Here is a 12981-nt window from a genome sequence, read left to right on the forward strand (position 1 = left end):
AATTTATCTAACCCTGATACAGGTTTGAACCACAGATAGCAGTTTGGAGAGACACTTTGTTGTTTGTTTTTCTTACTTCTTCTCCCTCTAAAAGGAGAGGAAAGGGCAAAGGAAAAGGATGAAGCACAGGACAATTTTAATGACAGCTAAGGCAGATGCAGTCCATCTCTTATAGCTTATACACATGTAATTGGTAACAGTGCTTGGACCTTGGACTAAAACTACTAATTTCCTCTTATTTAGCCAGTCCTTTGCCCCCCCACACACACACACCCGCCCAAAAGGCCCTAATCTAAATCAGATCTGGGTATTCAGGAAACATACAGGCCACTACAATGAGCAAAGTATTTGCGAGTCATCCAGAAACTCAATTTCCTTCCTAAAGGAGTAGCACAACAACGTTTATTTTGTAAGGAGAAAAAAATTCCTTTTTGGTTGCCTACACTAAGTGTGCTGTCTCTTTGACTGAGCCCCGCTGAAGCATCCAGGAGCTGAGGACAACTGGTTCACTTTTTAATGATTTTTTTATCACTACCTTGTTCACTTCCAAATGTGGAAAAAATCTAGCATCACACTGCTAACACCAAATAAAAACTTTAGTCATTTCCACCCTCTCAACAATAAAGAGAGAAAAGTGATGATAGTAGAATTTTATTGGCTTTATTTAAACAGGCTTCTTCTCCCCCAACAATACTGGGCTGCTACTATAAAACTTTTCTGACACATTACTTTAAACATTGGCGCATGGACATGCCAGCTCTGCACTTCAGGAGCAACAGCTCAATGCCAAGAGCTATTAGTCACATTAAGAAGTCTCTGCACAATGCAGCAAATAGAGACAACAGTGTCTGAGTCCTCCTGCCTTCGGTGCTGCCCTGTGCCCTGTGGCCAGCTTGTACAGGGCAGCTCGGAGAGGTTTTCTGCCAGCACTTGGGAGCAGGAGAGGGTTTGGGGAGCAGGAACTTTCTTTCCCCTGGTTTCAAGGTGGATGCCACTGCAGAGCTCCACAGGGATTGCTGCAGCCAGCTGAGGACAAGTGCTGAGAGAAGGGAAGAACAATGAAGTTAAGCAAACAAATGTCTCGTTTAGGTCTGGGGAACTTCTAGTCTAAATACATCACTATCCTCCTTCGGTATACATGTGTGTGCTGCTCCTCAGGACAAATGGGGCCTTTCTTTCCCGACCCTTTGACTTCAGCAAGGATTGCACAGCTGGGATGATGACTTGTCTCCTCTTATTAAAACCACTTCTTACAAGTGTCGGCTGTGTCTCCATGTTCCTCTGAGTCACTTCTTCAGAGGAAAGAGAAAAACAGAAAATATTTTAAGACCCGATCTATCATCTTTATGCACTTTTATCTATATTTAACCTGGTATGGGGTGAGAAAAATACATCCAATGTTATTAAAAATCGTGATTTATTAAGTAACCATCCTGGGTGTTTATCTGTCTACATTTTTCCCCATGTACGGATAAAAGCAAGAGAATCTGAAATGGCCAGAGCACTCCTAAGCAAAGACACAGCCTAAACAAAGCAGACTATTCCAGAAGAGACAGAGAGGGAGGCAGCATCCAGAGGAAATCAAACAAACCACATATATGACTGAAATCTTAATCATACCTTTAAAAATAGTAATATCAGTGGGTTGATTTTTGTTTGTTTCTTTTACTTTTGCATTTAAAATGAGCACATTCTCCTGCTGATCTCAGGCAGTGCCAGTTTGTAACATAACACACATGCTGAAATACAAGATGGAAAATGTGTACACACACTGCATAAGAGAAGCTACAATCTGCAAAAGTGAATGTTGCATCCATATATCAATTGAAATGACCGACAATTCGGGGAGTAATTGTTTTGAAACAATCTCACATGAATTCACCTTCACAAGATTAGAGGCTGATGTCACCAGGAGGGTGAAGTCATCAGCAATGACTTAAGCTAATGGGATAATGCCAGAAAAACTCGATCAGTCTGTTGAGAAGAGCTTAACTCCTTCCAAGCAACAAGGAATGCTGAGAACTATTTACCTCTTTTGTTTGCAGCATTTCCTGAGTGGGTTTTAGCACAGGAAAGCTCACAGTTGACTAATGGGGACAGGGAATGATATCTCCTTCCTACAGAATAGCTGGTGATTGCTGTTTGGAAATTTTAAAGCCATATGTCTGAATTCAAGTCAAACTTCAAGACAGTGAAACTGGCAGTAAGCTGTGGGGATCATTTTGTGATGTACAGTCGATTCCAGCAACACTAACTCATGGGAGTAGTCCCTGCTCATTTTAGGTCACCGACACAGCGGGATTCGGCAAGGGGACTTGGGCTCAGCTTTACACTCATTAGAGAAAAAGATTTAGAACAGAGACTTGGCCTGTGGTGACTATGGCAAGCTTTTCCCAGGCATCACAAGCAAACCAAGCTGCCCATAGCTGCACATGGTGTGGCTGACACCAGGCCATACCAGGCTGCTGTGCCAGCTCAACACGCGCTGGGTGTCTTCCTGAGGTAATAGCAGAGCACATGATTTAGAGTCAGTGGCATTAAAAGCAATTGGAGTCATCGCGGAAAGTACAGATATTTTTGTTAGACTGTGTAATGCGTGCCTGTGTGGGAGTGGTGTGAGCTTGTTCTATTTCCAGCCTGTGAATACCGAGGTGTGACAAGCCCGCTTCACTGCTCCTTCGGAAATGGTGCCGGCAGTGCCACTCCCTGGCGACCTCAAGGAGCTCGGGCACGGCGCAAACCGTCGGAAAGAGTGCCGGAACCAAGAGGTGGGCCAGACCCTGGGTCAGCAAAGCTCACTGGCTCCGTGCACTTGGATTCAGTGCCCCAAGCAGAGCACACAGGAAGGATTTGCTGGTGTGGTCAGGTGGCCTTTGCTAAGGTGGTGTGCAGGCTGCTCTCGCTCCTGATGCGGATATTCTCGATGCACGCAGTCGATGTGGCACCACAGGCAGCTCAGTAACAGCGCTTAAGAGAGCCCCCAAGTCCCACCTTGGCAAGCTACAGCTCCACACACAGCTGCAGAGCCCAGGTGGGCTCCAACTCTAATGAAGCCAACTCTGCTCTGCTCTGCTCTGATTCCCTGGAAATAAGATTAGAGCTTGGCCCTTTGTCTATCTGAAATGTTTCTCATGTTTTAAAGCCAAGTGTTTTCTTTAACCCTCTGTTACTCTGCAGCACTCTTATAATTCCCTTACATCATAAAGCTTGAAAGGGAAAAGCATTCTCTTATAAAATCGGCCTCCACTTTGAGTTGAAATGCTGAAGGTTAAATGTTGAAAAGTCCTCTAACAGTACACACTGGTTGAATTATAAATATGGAGATGCACAAGTCCAGCCAACATGACATATCAGTCCTAAAAGAACTTAAGTTATGATCTTTCCAGAATGGCTCTGCTGGTAGCCTGTTGGCCAGATGTTGCTAAGTAGGTTAGCCCAACATCTTTTTCCACAAAGGAATGAAGGGATGGCAATTTGGACAACACGCAGACATAAATGTCCCCTGTGCCTGCTCAACTCTCAGATCTGCCACCACCACAGATATATGGGACTCCAGCCTGCTCCTGAAAGACAGGCAAAGAAGACAGGACTGCCAGTCCCTCTGGCCAGGTAGCTTAAGCTCGCAAGGAAAAGGGAATCCCAGAAATAATTTGCAGCCCTTTTGGCCATCAAAATGAAGTCACCTGCACTTAAAAGATCTATGTTTCAGATTCAAATGGCCTCATGTTTAACAGCATGTTTTCCCAAGCAGGAAGTATTTGTTCAAGAAAAAATCTACAGCTGCAGACAAAAGGACTCTACAGGATTTTAGGGCCAGGTTGTCCTTGTTTCACAGGACCCACACTGCACCAGACAGGGAAATATTGAGTGGTTCAGCAGTGTACTGCAGGCAAACATAATATCCTTCCTCTTTTCCTTTTCCACTTCACTCTTCAACCTGGCAGATCAGTTTCAAAGCAATCTCTCCACCCTGAAAATGGGTTGACTAAGTATGAACTGACCATAGTCATTTGCACAGTAGTAGAAGACATCTTCCACCCATGTAACTCATGCGTGTTTTAAAGAAATTAGGAATCCATGGATTGGGATGTAGCTCAGTTTTTGCACTTTCTAATTTGGCCGTACATTACTTATATTTGTTTCTTACCCAGGCAAAGAATTGTTTTCCTGATGGCACTGATGGGAAGACAAATGCCTCGGTGTCTGAGAGGCAAACTTTGAGCTGCATAACATCATTACAATAAAACAACAGATCACAGCAGAGCTAAGAGTACTGCTAAGGTTTCCAGTGGGTGGGAACTACTATGCCTTCATCCCAAACCCATCCTGACTCCCTATCCAAAGGAGAGTGCTCCTGAACTAGCACAGTTGGATGCTTCATCTACAAATCTCTACTTAGGACCCCACTTGATTAGGGTTCTACTAGAGTGCTATACAACTAAATTAAAAAAGAGCCTCTGAATTCTGCAGTGCCATAGTTGGACAGAAGTGCTGTGGCTGGGACTCCCTTTACAACAAGTGAAGGCGAGGGAGCTCCTCCCCAGCTCAGTGCCTCAGAAGGCTTCCTCAGCCCCTGAAGGTGCCTGTTTCTTTCCTGCAATTGCAGTGGGGCCTGGCAGGGACTGAGCTCCTGATGGAGGTGACACAGGTAAGCACTTGAAGTTCAGTGGGGAGTGACCAACACTTCCTGCCCTGGCAGAGCAGCCAGCACACACAGTGCTCTCACAGACTGGGTCAAGGGGTTGTGGGCTTTTCCTTCTAATAGAGAACTCTGTAGGGACAATCTACCTCCTGGTGTGTAGGGAAGGGAGGAGGTAATTCCACCTCTCTCGTTACCCTGCTGTGCCTTATGTAGCAACCCATACTGGAAGCTTATAAAAAATATCAAGACCTTATATTCTATAAACCAAGCCCCAAAAAGGGAAATTTCTACAATCTTAATTACAATTTGCTGTAGGAGGTCCAATTCCAGCCAGTTTTCCAAAGCTTGTGGCAGCTGACTTATTATTCTAGCACGCTTGATGGAAACACAAAATTGCATATCCTTCTTTGTAAGATGAGTTCTTGGGCTCTGGCGCTCGCTGGCTGTCAGTGGATTATATATTGGATTTTTCTGTCAACATGTAATAAAAAGGAAGTTTAAAAAAAAAATTCAAGCAATACATGAAAATAATTCCATTCATATTAGGTATTTTAAAACCCACCAGCCAGTTTTGGGCTGCCCATGTATGGATAACTGAATGAAAAGTACGAAGTCTTCAGCCCCTCACAGAGCTATGCAAGGGCTGGCCATTAATTTCATTTTTATGCTACCAGGGAGAACTGGGGATTTCCTGCTACCAGCAGTGCTCACACACTGTAAAGGATCGGCTCTAGATTTTGGCCACCTTAAATACACAGAGCTAGGGTAACTGGCAGGAGAAGCTTACACTGTGTTTTCTTCCAATGCATTCATCATAAGGCTTTCCCCATGCTGACTGGATGAGATTAGCCAGAGAAACACCAGGAAATTACTGTGGGGATGTCTTCTTCTTTCTCCTTCTCCACTACCTCAAGCTTCATGTAGCAGAGCAGAACCATAAATATCTGTCCTGAATGCCTTAGCAGTGTCCTTCTCAGAGCTTGCACAGGCTATTTAACCACATCAGGCTATTTAACCTACCAATGGGTGACACTACCCAATCTTCACCAAACAAAACCTGCACAAGCAAATTCAGCTGTTCTGGTCTCTGATGAATCTGACAGGATGCAGTGCACACCACTGCATATCACATGGCATGAGGAACATCTTTTTTGACTGCTGCAACCATCTCATTCCCAGTCCCCACATCATACAGGAAACAGCTTTCACACAACCAGTGAAACTGATAACATATCTGCTTGAGAAGGCAGCACCAAAGTGGTTAAGCAAGTCTCTAGAGCTACTTTGCTGGTAAGATTTTAGAGAACTAGAAAGGGTAGAAGAGTTAGCACAGCCAGATGTATCTACACTCTGACTCAGGAGAAGAATTTCAATTATATTATTAGAACAGGGCTTAATTAACAGAGCTATTTAAAAATTATCCACAGCTCATACTGTATCTAGATCTGTACAAATAATCTGTTCTTCAGTCCCTTGACAAACAAACAACAATAAACAGGGACAAAACCATTTTGAATCAAAATTTATTAATTTTAAAGAGCAATTTAATTCCTGAACTTAAAGTTAGGTACTTTTATATACAAAATACCATTTTGGAAACAAAAAAGCATTTTATTTAGAAAACAAACTTGAAATTTTTTTTTAAAGGAATCAGCTGTTTTTCAGCCAAAATAATTGTGAGGTCAGCACAAATTTTGCCAGCAGCTTCAATAACCCAAATCTGCTTCTTTTTTCTTTTTTTTTTTTTTTTTTTTTTTTTTTTTTTTTTTTTTTTTTTTTTGCATATATGTTGAAAGAGCAAAACATTTCCCTCAGCCTTGGTTGCAGCTTTAGCCCTAAAAGATGTCCATTTTTCACTTCCCTGTGTTAGACGTGGCATATTTTTCTTTACTTGCACTGTATATCTTTCATGATATTAGGGAATTTGAATAGTAAACACTGAAAAGAAAAGCTTGCTATTTGTTATCTGATCTTTAATCCCAGCTTTCCCCTTTGTACATTTTGTCCAGGGAGCTGTGTTTTTCAAAAACATAAGGGAAGTTCATCTGCTAATCTGTCAACAAGGCATTCATCTGTAATGTCTGCTCTACATTTGTTTTGCTATGTCACCATGCACCGAATGTTTAATGCAGATGTTTTGACACAAGTGGTAAGGCAAAATGAAATTTGTTGTTTCCTGATGCCACCACCCTCAAAAAATTTATTTAGACAACAAAATCTGCCCTAATTTTTAAAAATAACAGAGTACTCCCTGACGATGTGTAACTTCCCAATACATCTAATCAAGGTGCTGCCTTGCTGTTTTAGGGAAATTACAGCAGCAAATCTTTTGTACATTCTAAAAAGATACAGAAGAATGATTTCGCTCTTATTTCCACATTTATGGTGGAATCCAATGCACAGCTTCTTTTAAAGAAAAGTAGAAAAGATAGTTTGCAACAGGCACCTCCCAGATGAGAACTAGTCCAAATACTCAAAGCCAGAACTGAAACACTCCTGTCTGTTCCCACATGTTGCAGCAGTAATTTTGCCAGACATCTCACCACCTGAGAACTGATGGAAAGACATCTGCTTCCTTTCAGACAGCACCTTACACCAAGCCCTGGGCTCCTGCTCACTCAGTCCACTTTCTTTAACTGCTTCCACTTCAGGAGAGGGGAAGGAAAAAAAAACAACTCCATGTTTCCAGCAAATATTACGTGGGCAGTGTGACTCATGTAGAAATGGTTGGTAGGACACTCAAAACCAAAGTTTCAGGTTCAGATTACATTGTCAACAGGTCAGGATATATTTTAAGGGATATGTAAAGGCATATGAAGCCAAGTCACCTGGGTTAGGCTGAGTGGCTGGATAACCTGATACAGTTTTTATTTGAGACACTTTAATGTATGTAGGAACGGGCCATGGCCACATCACCTGCTAGTGTATGGGATCCTGGCATTCACATGCACTGTGGAAGGGTGGATGGGTGCAAGTGCCTGACCCAAGACGCCAAGCCAGCCTGTTTTCTTCCCTTCCATGTGGTTCCCAGGGCAAAAGCCACGTCTGAGGACTTTGCTTGGGAGTCCCCACTCACAGCAGGGCTGGCAGGTGAGTTTGGACACAAGAACAAACTCAGCCCCCCTGTTTATGTGTTTGCACAGGCACACCATAAGGTTAGTTCATCCCTCTGAATTCTAATTACAGGCCCCTTAAAGTCACTGGGTTGAGACAGGCTCCCCCTGGGAGCAATGCCTTGCCTTAGGAGCCTAAATTTAAAGTAGATCACATCCTAAAGCTCCTCTTTCTCTGCAGACTCTTGAAAACCCCTACCAACTGTCTCAGACCAGGTGTGTAAATGTAAATGGAAACAGCTCAGCCATAGCGGCAGCACTAATGACATATGTATGTGCGTGTGTGTGTATGTGCATTTCTAACCATCTTCACACAAAAATATCCTCAAAAATGTTTTGCTTTAAATTTACAGTGGAGAGAACTATGTCACAGTCACACTCTGAAGCCTGATGAGGTGCCCTCAGAAGCTGTAGAGGAAAGGGTCTCGAGGCATGAGAAAACCCTCAACCTGTAGAGGCATAAAATGAATTCACAACTGTTAAGATGATGCCACCTGGACTACTTCCAGAGGCATGAGGACCATTATAAATTACCATGTGGCTGCCAGCCAAGAGCTTGCAGCTGAGGCAGGTTTTCTGCTATCCAGCTGGGAGGATGAACCACATCAGGAGAGGCAGAGTGGGAGCCAGGGAAACGAGAAAAAAACAGGAGGGCAAAAGACTGCCGACTTCTAGCACTGAGTCTCATTGTATGACTAGATTCAGTAGCTAGAAAATGTGGCATTTTTACTACTTTACACCACTTCATCCTGTGATTTGGATCAGCTTTTCAAGTGATTGCATCTCTGCATTTCTGTAAGCATGATCAGGCTTGACTCTGTTTCATATCCTATTTTTACATCCACATTTTCTCAGTGTGCTCATCACATGAAGAAATTAATATTAAGCCAAAAAAGCCATTTTCTGGAACCACCATGTGAGAGTTGCATAGAATGAGACTACCTTTGTTTCCTTTTTCTAGAGCTAGGTGACTACAAGGATAGAGAGCAATATGTCTCTTGAGAGGTTTTTACTGTAAAAATATAATATGGGACCTTGGAGAAAGAATTACCAACTTTCTAGCTGCCTTACCTGCTCTTGTGCCAGCTGCTCTCGTGATTTATATGTATGATGCACAAGTGCTGATAATATCAAATATGTCCATCCTCTTCATACAACTGTTATTATTGCAGCTTATCCAAGAGGTGTACATTAACAGGGGAAGGAGCCATGATTATCTGAAATGTGATAGCAAGCACAGCTTTCTGTTCAGGGATTTTTAGCTATTTCCCCATCCCTAAATCTGCTCATGTAATTTTGGAGAGCTCTGTGGGTTTTCAGTTCCCTGTCACACTGCACAGCCAGTTCAAGGTAGCAAAATAAAAGAAGTGCTCTGGCTGCTTCAGCCATTTCAGTCTGAGAGATTTGGTTTCAAATCAGAAAAATCAACACAGAGCCATTAAAGAGAACCATCCATGTGACTGCTAATTAACTTAAAGAGGAAATTAAGAACTAGCAGATGGCACAAGAAGTTGTATATGGCTTCATAAGCACCAATTTAATCTACCTAACTTTTCCCAAAATTTGTAAAGACACCAATCATGTAAATCAAGATGAAGTTGTTCTGTGCAAATCAGCCCTTTCCTGGACATGTTTTAAGTTTGAACTGTTTGAATTGCTTTGCATCTCTGGGGCTTGTCTGGGAAGGAAGTGTTAAGCCCCAGGAAAAAAAAAACAACTGTGTCCAGGTGCATTTTCAGCAGTCTAGAGAATGGCTGTCCGTAGCACTATGCTTTTCCATGGGTCAAATAATGCTGAACTTTTTTCCTATTGCCATGCTGCATTGTAGACTCCTATCTACTGTGTCATCCTCTGACATGTCTTTCAGCACTTCACCTCACCATGGAAACCTGCATTTGCGGTCCTTTTTCAGTGGCTGCTGCCCAGAATTCATTCCATTTCAATATTCCCTCTCTATGCATCAATGGGTCCCGAGGGTAATCCTTCTACATCCATGGATCCAGGCAGTTTTTAATTCTTCTGGCTGAATAGATACATCTACTTTAGGGTTTCAGTTTGTATTGGGAGCATGCTTTGAAGCAAATCTCCAGGCTGTCCCCACATAATGTACCTTGGTTCACATCATAGAACGGGCTCAGGGCATATGAGCTGGATTCCTTTCAAACAAAGCTTGCAGAAATTGTGCCTAAGGAGCCAGCCTGCTCCATCAGCCAAGGGATGTGCTGTGAATGGCCCAGACTAGAGCCAGCATGGACTAAACTTCCCTGGACATTGGCTGATGTGGATGTCAGGACCTCAGCCACAGCTCCTTTGCTTTACAAACCTCCTGTTGATCTGCACTGCTTGCTAATACAGATGCAGTCAGCAAATGCTATAGGAAGTCTGGGCTCAGAATTTTTAATCTTTAAAATGGGTGTAAAAAAAACTTACTTAAAGCAATAGAAAAGACATCTGGCTGTTGATATATAAATCTTATCTTGCGAATACAGTTAACCTGCAATACAAACGTTCCCAGAAGCACAGCTTATTTCTGGTGTAACCTGAGTTTACATTTGGTCTTTTACTAATATAAATATTTTAGTAAAACAGGCCAGATCACAACTGGCTCAGTTCTTATGGTAAACTTTTAAGTCTAAACTGTTTTCAGAGTGAGTGAGATTAAATCCTTCATCCACAGTCTTAGTGACTGGCATGAGACCACTGCAAAACCGAAGCTGGAGATCAAGGCTGGGCAGAACATCAGAAGGATGCTCCTCACTGGAGGAGGGACAAATCTGTAACCTTTCCTGAGGACCTCTAAGACCATGGCAATTATGGAACAGCTGATTTGTATGCTAAAAGTTTAAGTGTAAATGTTGCTCTCCTAAGAGGTAGTAGAAAACTCAGCATGGAGAAAATTCTCCCTTTGTCTTTGGGAAAACCAGTAAGTGTGATAATTCCGCAAAATTAGCATGAAATGAAATATTCACTTGTAAGACACAAGAAACGTGGTCATGTACAACATTTTGGGGTTGGGCCTGCTTACCTTTTCACTGGTTTTATGCTGATGTGATGCTAGCTCACTATAATACAGCTACATCTGATTTGCAGCACTGCAAGTGTTAAGTCTGGCTTCTTAGGTGTATGGATATTTCAAAAGGCATGAGGCCAGTGAGTAAACAGATTTACTCAAAGATAACACTGATCTCTTTGAAACATAGTGTGCTTCATCCCATTTCTGTTATAAAATGAAAGTTACAAAGAAAATAAAAAAACAGCTCCATCTCCATTTACAGGAAAATATTTTACATGATGTGACACCATTGAGAACTGGCAACTCTCTCTGTTCAAATCCATCAATCTAATACTTTTTCAAAATCATTCCCTGTATTACTGCTAGTACACCTTCTATTCCAAGCAACTAAGGCTTTGATCTAAGAATAAATTCCTATTGAAAAAGACAGCTGTTAATGTGTAAGCTCAAATGTTGATGATGTGCTTAAATGCTTTCGTAAACTGGTCCCTGGAACTGGTGGAACATGACACAGAAAGTCCAGTGCATTCATTTCCAGAGCAGATGTCCTCATTGCACACATTAGCACACACAGTTCCCCATCAGCACCATTCACACAAATTAATTCCTTCACTTCAGTGTCATTATTTATGCCAGTGCTCCTACAAGCCCCTGGCCAGTAACCTTCCTTTGCTCTTCACCTCAGACCAGTTTCTTTGCTTAAAATTTTGATTTGCCAAATCAGAGGACTGAAGAGTTACTGATGGTCATCTGCACTGTACAAATAAAGAAGATCAAAATGCCACATAGAATAAAATTAACAGTGTGTTCCTTGAAAGCAATAGCAAAAACACTTAGAAGATGCTTACTCTACTGAAAATTACTGTGAATTCCCAACATATTTTCAAGCGGACAGAGGGTGTATGTAAATGTAATTTACTGGTGAAAAAACATTTAGCTGTTCTGCTAAGGTTGAATTGCTGTGAATACTGCAGAAGACTTCTGAATTTTGAAATAACTTTCATTTAACTTTGAGGCTGCTGAGAGGGCTTTGTCTGCTGTAACAAGTTTATACAGTGAGTTTGCACCTCCTTAAATGACTTTTGTTTTGTATTATTATTATTAATTATTTGTGTTTTGGTGTTTTCAAAAAGCCCCAGGAGTAGTCTAGGACCCCATTATGTAAGGATTATACAGGCACAGAATAGCACGCACAGCAGTGTTCAAAGTAATCCACAAGTTGCACTTTGTCTGAATATGCTGTATTTGGAGATTACTTTGTAAGCATTTTTTCCAAGCATCTACCACTCAGATAATGCATTGAAATACCTTCAGGGAGTCTCTGCATGACAATATGCATTCATATTAGACACAGTAAATTTAAAGCTCTCTCCCATATTACACAATAGTATTAGTCCCTTTGAGTTCTGTTAAAATAAAAATGTCTCAGGACTGCTGTACTTCTGCTAAGCATGTTTTAAAGCCTAAATGAAATAAATTTATGTCATGAACTAACATACTCTTATAATTTAATGATGTAGTTGTGTCATATTAAATTATGAGCAGGATTTCTAAAAAATCAGACAGAAATAATTCTCCATTTATGATTCACACTAACATGTTTTATCATTAGCAGTGCAGATCAAAGAAAGAACATGTAGGAAAGCTGGAGAGTGTTTCTTTGCACACTAGAACGAGAGTTTTGTGAACATAAAGCACAAGAGAAGCCTCTTTATTTAGATGCCTATTTAGTAGCTGAGTCACGTACATATTGTTGGACATGAAGGAAAGTTTTTGAACAGCCTCACAAAATCTTACCTCCCTGGGGTATTTTTTTTAATTTAAAATATCAGTAGTGTTTTCATTATCACAGCAAAGGACAGGCATTGAGTTCTGTATCATGGTTGGCTTATGACCATGGTAATTTTGCAGAAATGCTTTAGGATAACATATCAAACAGAAAACGAGCAATTGGCTAGCTCTTCCAATTTTTACCCAAGTCTGTGCCTGCGGTGCTCTCTGCCAGCATGCCTGAGCCCCTCTGCCTGATACGTGCATTTCCCCCGCACGAGAGGCAGCAGTGCCACTGCACACACCACCAGCACAGAGAGGCAGACAAAGCTCAACAGCACGGCATGCCAAGAGCCATACCTGCACCCAGAACAAGGACAGGAGTCTGCACTCCTTCCACTCTCTCCACACTCTTCCCAGGTGTCATCCTCCCAGAAAAGGGT

At 41.9% G+C, this 12981-nt stretch overlaps 1 long non-coding RNA gene across 2 annotated transcripts in view; it reads right to left on the reverse strand.

The window, feature by feature from the left end:
- Positions 1 to 662: 662 nt before the first annotated feature.
- The window catches only part of LOC134547909 (uncharacterized), a 62855-nt gene continuing 50536 nt past the window's right edge, over positions 663 to 12981 (reverse strand). For both annotated transcript variants that reach the window (XR_010079647.1, XR_010079646.1), the window contains one exon: positions 663 to 1292. This is a non-coding gene — a long non-coding RNA (uncharacterized LOC134547909). The remainder of the gene's footprint in view (positions 1293 to 12981) is intronic.

Source organism: Prinia subflava, chromosome 3, assembly GCF_021018805.1.
Source record: "Prinia subflava isolate CZ2003 ecotype Zambia chromosome 3, Cam_Psub_1.2, whole genome shotgun sequence".
Classification (NCBI taxonomy): domain Eukaryota; kingdom Metazoa; phylum Chordata; class Aves; order Passeriformes; family Cisticolidae; genus Prinia; species Prinia subflava.